The sequence below is a fragment of the Hipposideros armiger genome, unplaced genomic scaffold (assembly GCF_001890085.2).
Source record: "Hipposideros armiger isolate ML-2016 unplaced genomic scaffold, ASM189008v1 scaffold_454, whole genome shotgun sequence".
Lineage (NCBI taxonomy): Eukaryota > Metazoa > Chordata > Mammalia > Chiroptera > Hipposideridae > Hipposideros > Hipposideros armiger.
Window position 1 is genome coordinate 773,085 of NW_017731804.1, and position 14,867 is coordinate 787,951.

A 14,867-nucleotide genomic window follows, 5' to 3' on the forward strand; every position below is an offset into this window, starting at 1 on the left:
TATCTCAGCAAAGTTTTCCTGTAAAGGGCCATCTAGAAAATATTGTAGTCTTTGTGGGCCATATATTCTCCGTTGAAACTTCTCAACTCTGTCATTCATGTGTAGTGTGAAAACAGCCACTGACGGTAAAATAATGGCTGTAGCTGTGTCTCAATAAAACTTTATTTATAAAAACATGCAGTGTGCTGGGTTTGGCCCGCGTAATAGTTTGCCAAGGCCTCAACTATCTGCCAAAACGTTGCCTCATAACAGGCTTTGGTGCTGCTTAATTTAGGAAGAGTGATCAAAACCCCCTTTTAGCCCACCCCTTATGAATGCTATAGAATCCTACACTACTGATCAGGAGATGGCTGGGACCCTCGGGCCTACTTGTAATGAAAGAGAGGTGCCCAGTAATGGCCTGGGACGTGAAAACTGACCAAGCCACCACCTCAAATGGGGCCTATGGCACATTTTTTTCTTTTCCAAAAATGACTGCAACAATATTTCCAGCCTTACATGCTCTTCCAAAAACTTGTCTCTCCCCCAGTCAAGAGGGGGAAAGTCTTTACCTTTTTAAAAAATTATTATTCACCAATAAATTTTATTTGTTTTCTCGGATTGATTTTAAATCTTTCCATCTCGCTTGACTTTTTTTTTTTAAGAGTTTATTTGAGCCAAACTAACATATGCCAGGGAGCAAGATCTCAAATGCTCCACTTGATTTTTTTTCCTACAGCTAAACTAGAAATTTATAGTTTTTTCTCCTAAAAAAGTGCAACGACATTCCTTCTTATAAATTGCCCTCTCTGATTTTCTTGTCAGCATGCTCTAAGGAAATCCATGTGTTTAACATACTTGCTCATAGTTTGGCCCATACCAAATGGTTGTTTCATCCAAATGTCTGAGCAGCAAACTGAGCTGATCCTTATGGAGAAAGTATGGCTGAACAGCCAAGATCTCTGGATAGTCAAAGAGAAGACCACACACCCTGAGCTCCCCAGTTTGGAGTGAGGGGAGGACAGCTGGTGCCTGGACATGCAGCGTTAATAGATGTCACTGGTCCTAAACCACTGCTTCTGCCTGCCACTGCCACACATACAGTAGGAATGCCACCCCTTTCACACTCAGCTTGATTCCTCAGAGTTTCATCTGGTCCTTTATGGGCAGATGTTACCTGATGTTCACATGGAATGACAAAATTTCCACAAGCCTTCTTGACTTTTTCACAGTGACCAAGATCAGAAGTTGAGCCCATCAATATGACAACCCTGAACTGACTTCTTGGTTTTGGAAGCATCTACGCTTTCTGCAACCCACTCAAAATTTTTCTTTACCATCTGGAGCCCTTCAGCAGTTACTTTCTTGAGGTCACAATATGACTGTTTTTCTGTTGGCTTTGATCTTCTGGTGGCCAGAATCTCCAGGAATCATTATCAATAACATTTGGCAGTGACATCAACACCAAATTCAATTTTCATATCAAGCAGTGTACAGTCCTGAGGAAACCAGGATGCCTCCAGTCTTTCAAAAATAGCCTGTGTAGCGTGACTCATGATGTCCACATCAGTTTGGCCTATACCAAGTCCAGCAAAGCAAACTCACAGCAACGAGCTGTTCCCCAGACCACTGTGGATCATTATTGGCATCGTCCTTGAAAAACATCTCCACTTTAGGTGGGTAAAACTTATGTCCTTCCTTGACACAGGATTTCTCTTAAGAAAAGAATCAGTTGCATATCTTCTACAAATCCACTCAACTGGAATCATTTCACACTTAGGTCAATGAAAGCTGTCTCCCCACAGATATTTGTCAATGATATATTTGATAAGGAGTTAATATCCAAAATTTATAAAAGACTCATGCAACTCAACACCAAAAAAACAAACAACCCGATTAAAAAATGGGCAGAGGATATGAAGAGACATTTCTCTAAAGAGGACATACAGATGGCCAATAGGCATATGAAAAAATGTTCAACCTCACTAATCAATAGGAAAATGCAAATTAATACCACAATGAGATACAATCTTACCCTGGTCAGAATGGCTATCATCAATAAATCAACAAACAACAAGTGCTGGAGAGGTTGTGGGGAAAAGGGAACCCTGGTGCTCTGTTGGTGGGATTGCAGATTGGTGCAGCCACTATGGAAATCAATATGGAGGTATCTCAAAAAACTGGAAATGGAACTACCTTATGACCCAGCAATTCCACTCTTAGGTATTTATCCAGAAAAACCCAAGACACTAATTTGAAAAACTGTATGCACCCCTATGTTCATTGCAGTGCTATTTACAATAGCTAAGACTTAGAAACAATTGAAATGCCCATCGGTAGACCGCTGTATTAAGAAACTGTGATACATTTACACAATGGAGTATTACTCAGCTATAAAGAAGAACGAAATCGTACTGTTTTCAACGATATGGGTGGACCTAGAGAACATTATGCTAAGTGAAATCAGTCATAGAAAGACAAATACCATATGATCTCACTTATATGTGGAATCTAAAGACCTGAAAAAATGAGTAATGTAAACAGAAAAAGTCTCAGAGACATGGAGGAAAAACTGATGGCTGCTAGATGGGAGGGGGTGAGGATGAGGGAGAAGGGGAAGGGACGAGACAACATAAATTGATAACTACAATATTGCCTCAGGGATAGAAAAGACAGTTTGGGGAATATAATGAATAATGTTGTAAGTATTTTTTAGGGGGCCAGATGGACTCATGTCTTGTTAGGGAGACCGCTTCATAGACGGTGTAGAGGCCTGTCCACTGCACTGTACATCTGAAGCTGCCGTTGCATAATATTATATGTCAACTATAAATTAATACATATATAGTCATGGGATATGCAGTACAGTGTGGGAATGGAGTCAATGAAATTGTAATAGATATGTATGATATCGGGGGTGGAGGGGCAGTGGATGGGGAGGGGGTTGTCACTTGTGGGGGTGAAAAGGATAACTATTGCGTTGTTTTGTACACCTGAAAATAATAATAATAATAATAATAATAATAATAATAATAATAAAAATAAAAGAAAAGAAGAAAGTTGTCTCCCCACATTTTCTGGTGAAAGCAGCTTTGATGCCTGCTTCCTCTAACTACTGAAAAATACAACTGGTAATTTTATGAGACAGTAGCTTTTCCTCCCAGGTGATTCTTTCTGGCTCCATCTCCTGCTGGAACCTGGGCCCTGGACTGCAGGAGGACTTGTCCTGGACTATGTGACAATTCGTAGACTTCTTCTGTTTTACCCTCGTAGAGCTTTTTACCAATGTTCGGTACCTCAGCTGTCGCCGTTATCCTTGGTGGACTGGGGGTAGTGTGAAAGTCTTTTACCTTTGAATGTTTTGATTGATTCTTTGTGATGACTCCAGAAGTAAGGCCTTCAACTGTCAAGTCATACAAGGCAATTCAGCTGCCATCAGGCTCTGTCTTTCTGTTTGGGGTGTGCATTCTTGAATTTCAGCACTATGAGTAAGGAACCGCAGGCCACACAGAGAGGCCACATGAAGTATCTCAGGTGACAGCCAACATCAGGAAAGTGAGTGAGAAAGGCTTTGAGATGACTCAAGCTATGGTCTCTCTGCTAGACAGTTTGCAATATGTTGATACATTCCCATTTAACATGGAAGATCCCAAGTAAGAACCACCTGAGCTCATCTGACCTCTGAACCATAAGAAATAACAAAAAACGATGTTTTAAGCCATTAAGAATGCAGCGATTCATTATGCAGGATATGTAACTGGACCAGATTTTGGGAACTACAAGTGGGGTGCTGCCATACTAAAGCATACTTTGGGAGCAGGCAGTGGGAGGGACATAGAATGGCCTGAGTACACTGTGAGCTAAAGCCTGGTACCCTCAAGGATGCTGCTGGCGAGGGCTTGAAGGAAAATAAGAAAAATGCTATTAGAAGCTGGATAGAAGAAGATATTTGTTATGCAGTGGTAGAAAGCTTATCATATTGTTACTTATAGTGGCATGGAAAATAGATAATGTACCTAATGAACTGATGTATCCAGCTAAGGAGATTTCCAGACAGATGTCAAAAGTGTCCCCTAGTTCCTTTAAGCTGCTTACTATAAGGTACAGATAGAGAGAGGCAAACAAAAGACAGAATTGTTAAATGTTAATGACCTAGCAAAATTAAAAATAGAACTATCATATGATCCAGCATCCCCACCTCTTGGTATACACACAAGAGAATTGAAAAAAAGGCTCTCAAAGAGATATTTGCACACCCGTGCCCATTGCAGAATTCTTCACAATAGTAAAAAGGTGGAGGTAAACTAAATGTCCATTAACAGTTGTATGGATATAGGAAATGTCACACACACACACACACACACACACGGCCTGACAATTAAGTTTGAGAACTTGTTGCATCAACGTTCCTAACCCTTTTGATATCAGAGGAATTATTCATTATGAATTTATACTAACTGGGCAAACAGTTAACCAAGTTTACTATTTGGAGGTGTGTGAAAAAGTTAGATGACGTGAACTTTTCATCAACAATTCATGACTCTTGCATCATGACAATGCACCAGCTCACACGGCACTGCCTTTGAGGGAGCTTTTCGCCAGTAAGCAAATAACTGTATTGGAACACCCTCCCTACTCACTTGATCTGGCCCCCAATGACTTCTTTCTTTACCCAAAGATAAAGGAAATATTGAAAGGAAGACATTTTGATGACATTCAGGACAGCAAGGATAATATGACGACAGCACTGATAACCATTCCAGAAAAAGAGTTCCAAAATTGCTTTGAAGGGTGGACTAGGCACTGGCGTCAGTGCATAGCTTCCCAAGGGGAGTACTTCGAAGGTGACTGTAGTGATATTTAGCAATGAGGTATGTAGCACTTTTTCTAGGATTAGTTTGCAAACTTAATTGTCTGACCTCGTGTGTGTGTGTGTGTGTGCATTATTATTATTATTATTATTATTATTATTATTATTATTATTATTTCTCCATAAAAAGAAGGAAATCCTGGCATCAACAACAACATGGATGAAGTTGGAAGACATATGCTCAATGAAATAAACCAGACAAAGACAAATACAATATGATCATTCTTATATGTGGAATTCATAAAGTCAAACCCGTAGAATAAAAAATTAGAACAGTGGTTTCCAGGAGTGGAGGGGTGAGGAAAGTGGGGAGATATTGTTCAGAGGTTACACATTTTCAGTTATATGATGAATAAGTTCTGGGGATCTAATGTACAGCATGGTGACTACCGTTAACAACACCATATCATATACTTGAAATTTGCTAAGAGAGTAGCAGATCTTAAGTATTCTTACCACACACACAGAAAAGGTAACTATGGGAAGTAATGGATGTGTGAATGAACTTGATTGTGGTAATCATTTTACAATGTATACATATATTAAATCATCACATTGTACACCTAAACATATACATTTTTTAATTTGTCAATTATACCTCAATAGAGCTGGGAAAATGTGGTATATGCACATAATGGAATATTATTCAATCTTAAAAAGGAAGGAAATTCTGTCACATGCTACAAAGTGAATGAATCTTGAGGACATTATGCTCAGTGAAGTAAGCCAGGCACAAAAGGTCACATACTGCATGATTCCACTTATATGAGGCACCTAAGGGAGTCAAAGTCATACAAACAAAAAGTAGAATGGCGTTTGTCAGCCACTGCGGGGAGGAGGAGGTAGTGAACTAGTTTTCAGTGGGTGTAGAGACTCAGTCATGCAGTATCTGTGGACCTCTGTAGTTCTGTTACACAGCAATGTGCATGTGGTTGACAGCATTGTACTGTACAACTGAAAATTTTTGGTAGAGTAAATTTTATGTTATGTGGGGTTTGCCAAAAAAAAAATTAAGGATCTAGGACTTGCTGGGTTAAAAAACAGCACTGTTTCTTATTTTCTGACTCTCCAACTGAAAAACAATGTTAAAATTAAGAAATGACTTTTAGGCAGAGACCAAATCAAGTGCACTGTCAGGAAAACATAGTCTAGAGATGAAGCCAAGAGTGTGTCTGTAAAACTCTTTGTTAAGATCTCAGAAAGATTTAAGGGGTGCATCCTAAACCCTTTTGAATAGACAAAATCTCTAAGAATCTTAAAAGCATGCCTTGGGGAGGGGGTCTTCTGTATTAAACAATAGGGTTTCTAAGAATCTTGATGTCGCAGCCCCACAGCAATCTGACAGGCAACCCAAGGTAAAAAGGCTTATTTTTATTTTTTTTTTTAAAGATTTTTATTGGGTAATTGGGGGGATGGGAACAGTACTGGGGAATTAGGGGAAGGGGAACAGACAAGTTGCTGTCGTTTTGTTCTTCAATCTAGTTGTGGAGGACGCTGCTTCACTGGCCCAAGTTGGCACCATCATTGCGCTCTTCCCTGGCGAGGCAGATCAGTCGCCAGCTTCTGGACGGCCGCTCACTGCGGCTGCTGGCCGCTCACGCTGGCTGCTGGCTACACACGGTAGCCCATGGCAACCCACTGCCACAGGGACTGCAGCCTACGCCGTCGCCAGCGACTCACGGCAGCCCAGCTCCAGGTTGAGCTGTTGTTCAGCATCTTAGCTGTAGAGGGCAGTGTCACTGGCCCTCATATGTGGGATCCGAACCGGGGCCCTCTGGCATCCCAAGCGAGTTCTTAACCATCGCGCCACTCGGCCGGCCCCAAAGGCTTATTTTTGTGATATTTGTGAGTGTGCCTTTTATTGAATGTAATAAACCTCAATAAAAGTCTTACGAAATCTACCATATTTTTAAGAGAATTACATTGGTGAAAATATCCCCAGCTTGGTTTAAGAGGGACAGGGACATTACAGATTGAAAGAAAGCCTTTGTATTTCTGAACTACTACAAGCAGAAAACGATTTAAAACAAACAAACAAACAAATAAACAAACAATTAAAACAAGAACTACATAGCTGTAAAGACCAACTATTTCTTATAGAAAAGGATGACTCAAATAGAACTTGCAAAAACAGTTCAAAAAAGTCCCATGTACCCTTCGTCTAGCTCTTCCCAACGATAACATATTACGTAAAAAGAAGCAAAACTATCAAATTCAGGAAATTTACATTGGCGCAATACTATTAACTAAACTACAAACCTGAATTGGAGTTTACCAGTTTTTACATTTTGCCTGACATATTTTCAATCTCTCTGTAACTATACTTGAAGTGTATTTATTATAAACAATATAAAGTTAAATCTTGCTTTTTGTCCATCTGTTTCCTGTATTTAATGTACTTTTTTTCTCTAACTGTTTTTTATATTTTCTCTTTATCATTCATCTGTTTGATTATGATATACCTAGATTTTTCCTTTGGGGTTTGTATTTATGAGCTGATGTCCTTCATCAAATTTTAGAACATTCTCAGTCATTATCTCTTCGTATTTTTTTCCTCTATTCTCTCTCCTCCTTCTCCTGAGACTTTAATTACCCATACATTAAACAAGTTGAGATTGTTTCACAGATCTTGGACACTCTGTTCTGCTTTTTGTTTATTTTTTCAACATTTTTTTCTCAGCCTGAGCACTTTCTATTGTCCTGTACTCAAATTAATTGACTCTTTTTTTTTTGCTATCTAGTTTGCTGTTAATCTAATAAAATTTTCTTTTTGCTATCAAACTATTTATTTCTAACTTTTTTTTAGCTGAGCCATCCTGCTACCTGTTAGCAGCTCAGTGACTGCTCAGCGGCTGCTCAGCGGCTGCTCAGCTTGGGCCGGGACTTGAACCACTGTCACTCAGAGCTCAAACTCTTGAGTGAGCTCTTAACCAACTGAGCCACTCAGCCGGCCCTATTTCTAACTTTTTCATTTGGCTGTTTTTGTAATAGATTCTATGTCTCTACTAAATTTCTCTATCTTTGCATGCATATTGTCCACTTTTCTACTAGATCCTTTAGCATTTTAACATAGTTATTTTTTATTTTTATTTCTTTAACGATTTTATTGGGGAATATGGGAAGGGAACAGTGTTGGGGAATTGGGGAAGGGGAACATTGTGTTTTTCCAGGACCCATCAGCTCCAAGTCAAGTTGCTGTCCTTCAATCTTAGTTTTGGAGGGTGCAGCTCAGCTCCAAGTCAGGTTGCTGTTTTCAATCTAGTGTGTGTGGGAGGGCGGGGGCGTAGCCCACCATTCCATGTGGGAATCGAACCGGCAACCTTGTTTTTAAGAGCACACAGTCTCACTAGCTGAGCCAGCCGGCTGCCCGTTGGCAGCTCAGCGGCAGTTCAGCTTGGGCGCAGCTCACTGGCCCATGTGGGAATCAAACCAGCTCATGCTCTAACCAACTGCACCACCCAGCCAGCTTCTAACATAGTTATTTAAAGTTTTTGTCGAATCATTCCAACATTAGTGTCATCTCTGCATCTTTTTCTACTGATGATTTTCTTTCTTTTATTTCCATGGGTCAAATTTTCTTGCTTCTTCATGTTTTATAAGTTTTGATTGCATATTGGGTAATATGTATTATAAAATACTAAAAAATGAAGTAAATAATATTTTCTTCTAGAAATGTGAGTGCCCATTTTGTGTCAAGCCACTAGAGTTGGGAGCTGAGTCAATGTGTTCAGCAGTTGGCCTGTGTCTGGGCTTTGTTGCATCTTTAGCTGGATTTAGTTCACCGTTGTCTCTAAATGTTTTGATGGTGGAACCAGGACTTTCCATTCTTCAGGACTTAAGATCTGAGCAATGGTGTGTTTCCAGAAATCTCTTTGTACTTTACAGCTGGACTATTAGTTCTTTAAACCATGTGTGATCTCTTTTGTTTTACTGCTTGGTTGCCAACTTTTGGGGTTATAAAGGAGTCCTCTTTGCTCTCCAGTACTGGCCCCATCTTTCTGTATCTCAGGAGATCTCTGTTTGTCCTGCTACCACTACCAGTCTTTGGAAGACAGTTGTCTTCCACTCTGTGGAAACAGATTGCTTGAGCAGGATTGCTCTCCGCCCTTTTTCTCCTCCCCCAGCATTTGGAGCTGAAAGCCCAAATATTAAGTATTAGGTTGGACTTCTGTCAGCTTTCCTGCCCTGCCCCCTTATTCCAAGGGCAGTTGCCTGGTACTTAGGAGAGGTCCATCACATCAAAAAGGCCACAGCCATTGGCATACCACCCTCTAGCATTCAGTGGAGACTTACTGAAAGCATTGGTGAGTGGGTACAAACTTGCTGTGTGGCTAGAGCGCCTTTCAGTTCTCACCTGTCATGTGTAACCACATATGTTGTCAAATTTGGTTGTTTTCCCCTTGCCTACCAGGCATGGTAGAACCCTCTTCTCATCATTTCATCAAGGATAAGAGAAGCAGCAACCTTTTGTCATCTATGAAAGACTCATTAGTTTCTGAAATTTAGTTCATTTAGGTTTCTTCAGTTCTCTGATTAGTTTTAAATGTATACTTTATAGCTTATCTATCTTGTTTTAGCTGTTAAGGTGAGAATGACGGTCTCTTGTGACTTTCTACATCCTAACAGAAGAGGAAATTTGTAGTCACCTTTTTTCATTTATCAAAATATAAACTCTTTTCCATGTTGTTATAAACTCTTGCTGATCATCACTTTTAATGATTGTAACATATTTCATTGGATAGATGAATCATTCTTTCATTGTTAGACATTTGGTTAGATTCCAGTTTATCTCTCTTATAAGTGATGTTTCTGTGAACAAACAAAAACCATTTTTAGTCCCTATTTATTCATGGTTGTACACCATGAGAACTGCATGCTACTTAAAATTTAGTCACATACTTTGAGATGGCAGAAACTAGGTGCTTAATAAACACATTTTATCAAATTTCCCTGAACAAAAACATACACGGTGATGCTGATAAAGTATACCGTAGATTTTATCAATTTTATATGCACCTTTTAAAACTGTAAAGCACTACATAAATATACCCCAACAAGGGAGGAGTGATGCTTGGTGGACAAATGCAACAGATTTCCACTTGCAAAAGTAGGTTAAGATTGAGTTGCCAAGGAATAAAAAAAATAATAGAAAATGGAATTTCACCTGGTATTTATGAGTGGATTTCAGAGAGTCCAAAAATTACCTAGAAGAGCAAACATAATATGACTATTTTTGCATTTTGGTGGGGAGATCTTCTATAATAGTAATCAATTATCATAGAGGCCCATGACCCTAACGTCATAAAGAAGTCTTGCCATAGAGTTTCCATGCTTAAATGGAATGTTTGAAAATATGAAAGTACATTTCAACACTGAAAGTGTAGAGCATATATAGTATCTTATTAAGGAGATAGCATGAATTAGTAGTTAGGCTGGACTGGAATACTACGTTCTTTATCAATAGTTGTACAAGTCTATACAATCAAAGCAAAACTATCTGTCATCTTAAGTCTTTCTTCCCTTCCTTGCTGCCCATGTGCTTAGTCTCCAAGGCCCATTGGTTTTTCCTAAGACTATATTAAGACATGTGAGGGCCTAAATCTAATAATTTGCTGCCCATTCAACTGTTAATGGGAAGTTGGGAAATTAAGTATTATTGTTTAAGAATTATTCAACATTTGTTAGGTGTGATGGGAAGAAAATATTTATATGCATTTTACATATAATTTTTAGAAACCAAATAACATCTTGGGAAGCATATGATAACATTTAAAACTTAGATGAAATAAATCTCTTATTCCTGATAAGCAGGATTACTTTATGCATTATTTTGTTCTAGAATTTCTTTTTTTTTTCCACCTGGAACCTCAAAATGTGACGTTATTTGGAAGTAGAATCTTTGCAGATGTAATTAGTTAAAATGAAGTGATACTGGATTAGAATGGGTTCCAAACCCAACGACTGATGTCTTTCTAAGAAGATGATGTGAAGACATGCATGGAAGAAGGCCAGGTGACAATGGCGACAGAGAGTGGAGTGATGCAGCTTCAAGCCAAGGAACAACACCAAAGAGTGCTGGCAGACACCAGACACAAGAAAGGATTCTTCCCTTAGAGAGAGTACGATCCTGCTGATACCTTGATTTCAGACTTCTGATCTCCAAAACAGTAAGAGCACAGAACTACCTGTCATCTGAAGTCTAATTTCTGTTGTGTGCAGCTACTATGTTTGTGGTACTTTGTTACAAGAGCTCTAGGAAGCGAATACACAGCCATATATAAATTTGTTCCTGCAAAAGCACATGGCATGTAGCTGAGTTGGGAGTTATGGGGCCGAATGTGTGGTCACCAGTCCCTGCTGAGTGGTGGACCGCCCGGGCAAACATGAAGGAAGGCAGGCAGAGTAAATTTGCAGAAGGATCCTTAGTATCAACAAGGCCCAGCCACACAGGAGCTCTATAGCCTTACACAACTGAGAGCCCCAACCACCAATTACACAGGCTGCAGACCTCACCCCAGGGCGCTGTACAAAACAAATGTGACTAGGAGGATGTGGCCGTCACTGCAGAGGCCCAGGGGAAAGAGCAGGTTTCCGAGGAAGCTTTTCCCTGTGGCCATGGGGGCCGCTGCAAACCACACCTTTTCCTTTCTTGGAGAGAAGGAAAGGGGAGAGAGGAAATCTGAGACGGGTGATTTTTATCTTAAAGAGATGAAGATTTATGAAAAGGGACTCTTTATAAATGACTGCATCAGGCAAAGATGACCATATTAGGCAAACGTTGACATTTTATTTCATACTACTTAAACAATAGGGGCTTGTCAGAAAGACCAAATCAGTTAGAGAGAAAAATCAACATTTTTTCTGTCCATGTGAGTTGCAGTGTGACTAAAACTTACAGATCTCACTGCACATGTATAGTAAGTAATACTTTCAAAGTTTTACAATATATTTGTCTCCTAAGTGAATAAGGAAACTCTGAAAATAAACAGACCCAAACTCAGTTTAAACATGACTTATATAAATACAAGTATTTAATAGGAGAACAACTTATAGTAGATGCTAAGATACCATGCTTGAAGGACTTCAAACTGGCCACCGTGAAGACAAGGAGAGACTTTTCGCCCTGAAGAATGGACTGGTCACTTTGGGAAAAGAGCAGTTACCAGATTCACAGTACAAATGATCTTTCTTGAACTGTCCAAACAAGACAGAGATATATCATAATACTCTTTAATTTGGGAGGTTTTAGTCACTTCATTAAGTCCTTAATGTGTTTATAGGTATGCATTGGGTGAGGACAAGATGAAATAATACCAGCATTTCTATTTTATATTAAGTAAATAATTATTTAAGAATTTATAACATATAAGGCATGTTTCCAGGTTCTAAACAGGATCCAATAATAAAGATTCTATTTTTGTTTTTAAAATAAAGCAATAAAATAGATGTTATTAGGCAGCAGACCAATACTGTTAAAAAATGGGATGGAGAAAAAGGGATTTTAAAAAAGATAAATGTTCAGAGGATGGAATCCACTGTCTTCATACCCAGTAAAGATTCAATTATACATGTTGTTGAATGAATGAATGAGCCTCATCTATGATATGGAAACAAGTTCTATGGATAAAGTTTAATTTGAACAGGGTTTTGAAAGGCAGAAAGGATTTGGATATAAAAAAATGAAGGGAGAGCACATTTAAAAGGGAAGAGGTGTATTTTAAAAGGGTAGAAGGGGGACTTCTGGTAAGAGGCAGAATAGACAGATGCTGTGCCAACTGCCTCCCAGGATCACACCAAAATTACAAATTTATAAAATATTTAACCTCAGAAGTCCCCTGAACTCTAGATGAACAGAACCTCTAAACGAAAGACTTAAAGAGGAGGCCACATCGAGTCTGGTAGGAGGGGCGGAGATGAGAGAGGGTGAACCCCGTGAGGGACACCTCAGCAGAGGGGAGGCTTCTCCGGTTGGGGGAGAGACCCTCGGGCCCCACACCGAGCTCACCAGCCCAGAGTTACTTTGTGAGGAAGAGGAGTTCTATGATAGCTAGCAGTAGAAATTATTGAGGACTCTCTTTGCTCAACTCGGTGAGGCTGAGGGCGGCTGCAGAATCAGTGGAGCCGGCACAGGGACGTGCTCGCTGGTGAGCACTCAGCCGGTTCCTGGTGGAGGGAGTAGCTGTGGGAGCAGGGCCCAGGAGCCTGCGGGGAAGGACAGAACTGAGCGCCTTTGGCGCGGGAACGTTGGTTTGGGGACCATTGTTCCCCTGGTGTGGAGCTTGTGCACGAGTAATGTACAGGAGGATGCCATTTTTTCAGGACTGGGCCCTCCCACAGAAGGTCAGGTCCAGGACCACATTTGTCTGGTGGAATTGGCGCAGAAGTTCGTGTGTCCATGTGAGCACATGCGGCCTTGGATCCCCACCCTCCGCACTGCTTGTGCTGCGTAGCAGGGAAACTCCTGGCAGGCGCACACCGGCTCCAACAGGCTGTTCATTCAGTAGCGGGAGTGCGTGAGTTGCCTTGGGTCCCCACTCTCTGCACTGCACATGCAGAGTTGCCAGGGTGGCAATTTGGGCTGCTTGGCCTGATCTGCGAGTGGCTGATTGGGACAGACTGAGACTGGGAGTTTTCCTGGGGGTGTTGGGCCATGAGCTGTGCACCTGTGTGATCCGGCCAAGGCCTTCCTGGAGAGTTTGTGCGGGCTGGTTGCTGATGCAGCAGTGCATGCTGCTCTGACTTGGTGGGGTCCTGCCCAGCCCACCTAGAGCTGTGTTTCCAGGGGCACCCTGAGCCCCTGCTGCCTGGCCCCCACCTCTGAAGGCCACAGAGGGTATTTTGCAGCAGCAGACAGCCCTCAACAACCTGTGAGGATTTTTGGTGGTGAGCATGGTTCCAGAGCCCACAGCAGCTAATAGCGGGAAGCTCACGGCAAGCCTGAGAGGGAGGCTGGTACATGACATACTGAGCCCTTTCCCCCAGCAGCTGGCTCTGAGTTGTCCAGAATCTCTCTATTGCTGAGCAAGTAGTCTGCAGATTAAAGCGGGCAGAGAGCCCCCTCCTTTTTTATTTCATTTATTTTTTTCTAGATGATCTATCTAATACATCGAAGCAATCACAGAGCAACAGCCAGAATGAAGAAACAAAGAAACATGTCCCACGTAGAAGATGAGAAGAAACCTCTAGAAATGGAACTAAATGAAAGAGAGGTATCCAACCTTTCAGAGACAGAGTTTAGAACACTGATGATAAGACTGTTAATGTTTCAGGAACTTAGTGAGGACATAAAGAAGGATAGAGAAATCATAAAAAACAAACAGAATTAAAGAATACAATGACTGAAATGAAGAACACACTTGAAGGAATCACCAGAAGATTAGATGAAGCAGAGGATCGGATCAGTGATTTAGAAGACAAAATAGCAGAAATCACCCACTTGGAACAACAAAAAGGAAAAAGAATAAAATACAATGAAAATAGTTTAAGAGACCTGTGGGACAACATCAAGTGCAACAACATTCACATCATAGGAATACCAGAAGAAGAAGAGAAGAAACAAGGAATCAAAACTGGATTTGAAGAAATAATGACTGAGAACTTCCCTACCCTGGTGAAGGAACCAACATACAAGCCCAGGAAGTGCAGAGAGTTCCAAACAAGCTGAACCCAAACAGGTCCACACCAAGACACATCATAGTTAAAATGGCAAAGGTTAAAGACAAAGACAGAATCCTGAAAGCAGCAAGAGAAAGACAGCAGGTTACATACAAAGGAACTCCTATAAGACTAACAGCTGACTTTTCTACACAAGCTCTGCAGGCCAAAAGGAGGTGGCAGGAAATATTCAGTGACGCAAAATAAAGGCCTACAACCAAGATTGCTCTACCCAGCACAGCTATCCTTAAAATTGAAGGAGAGGTAAACAGCTTCTCAGAAAAGAATAAGCTTAAGAAATTCATTGTCACCAAGCCAGCATTGCGGGAAATGTTAAAAGGGCTTTTTTAAACAGAAGAAAGGG

The 14,867-nt window shown here is 40.6% G+C and overlaps 1 pseudogene; it reads right to left on the bottom strand.

Annotated features, from left to right (window-relative positions):
• Positions 1-772: 772 nt before the first annotated feature.
• LOC109395067 (multifunctional protein ADE2 pseudogene) overlaps positions 773-14,867 on the bottom strand; it is a 37,210-nt pseudogene continuing 23,115 nt past the window's right edge.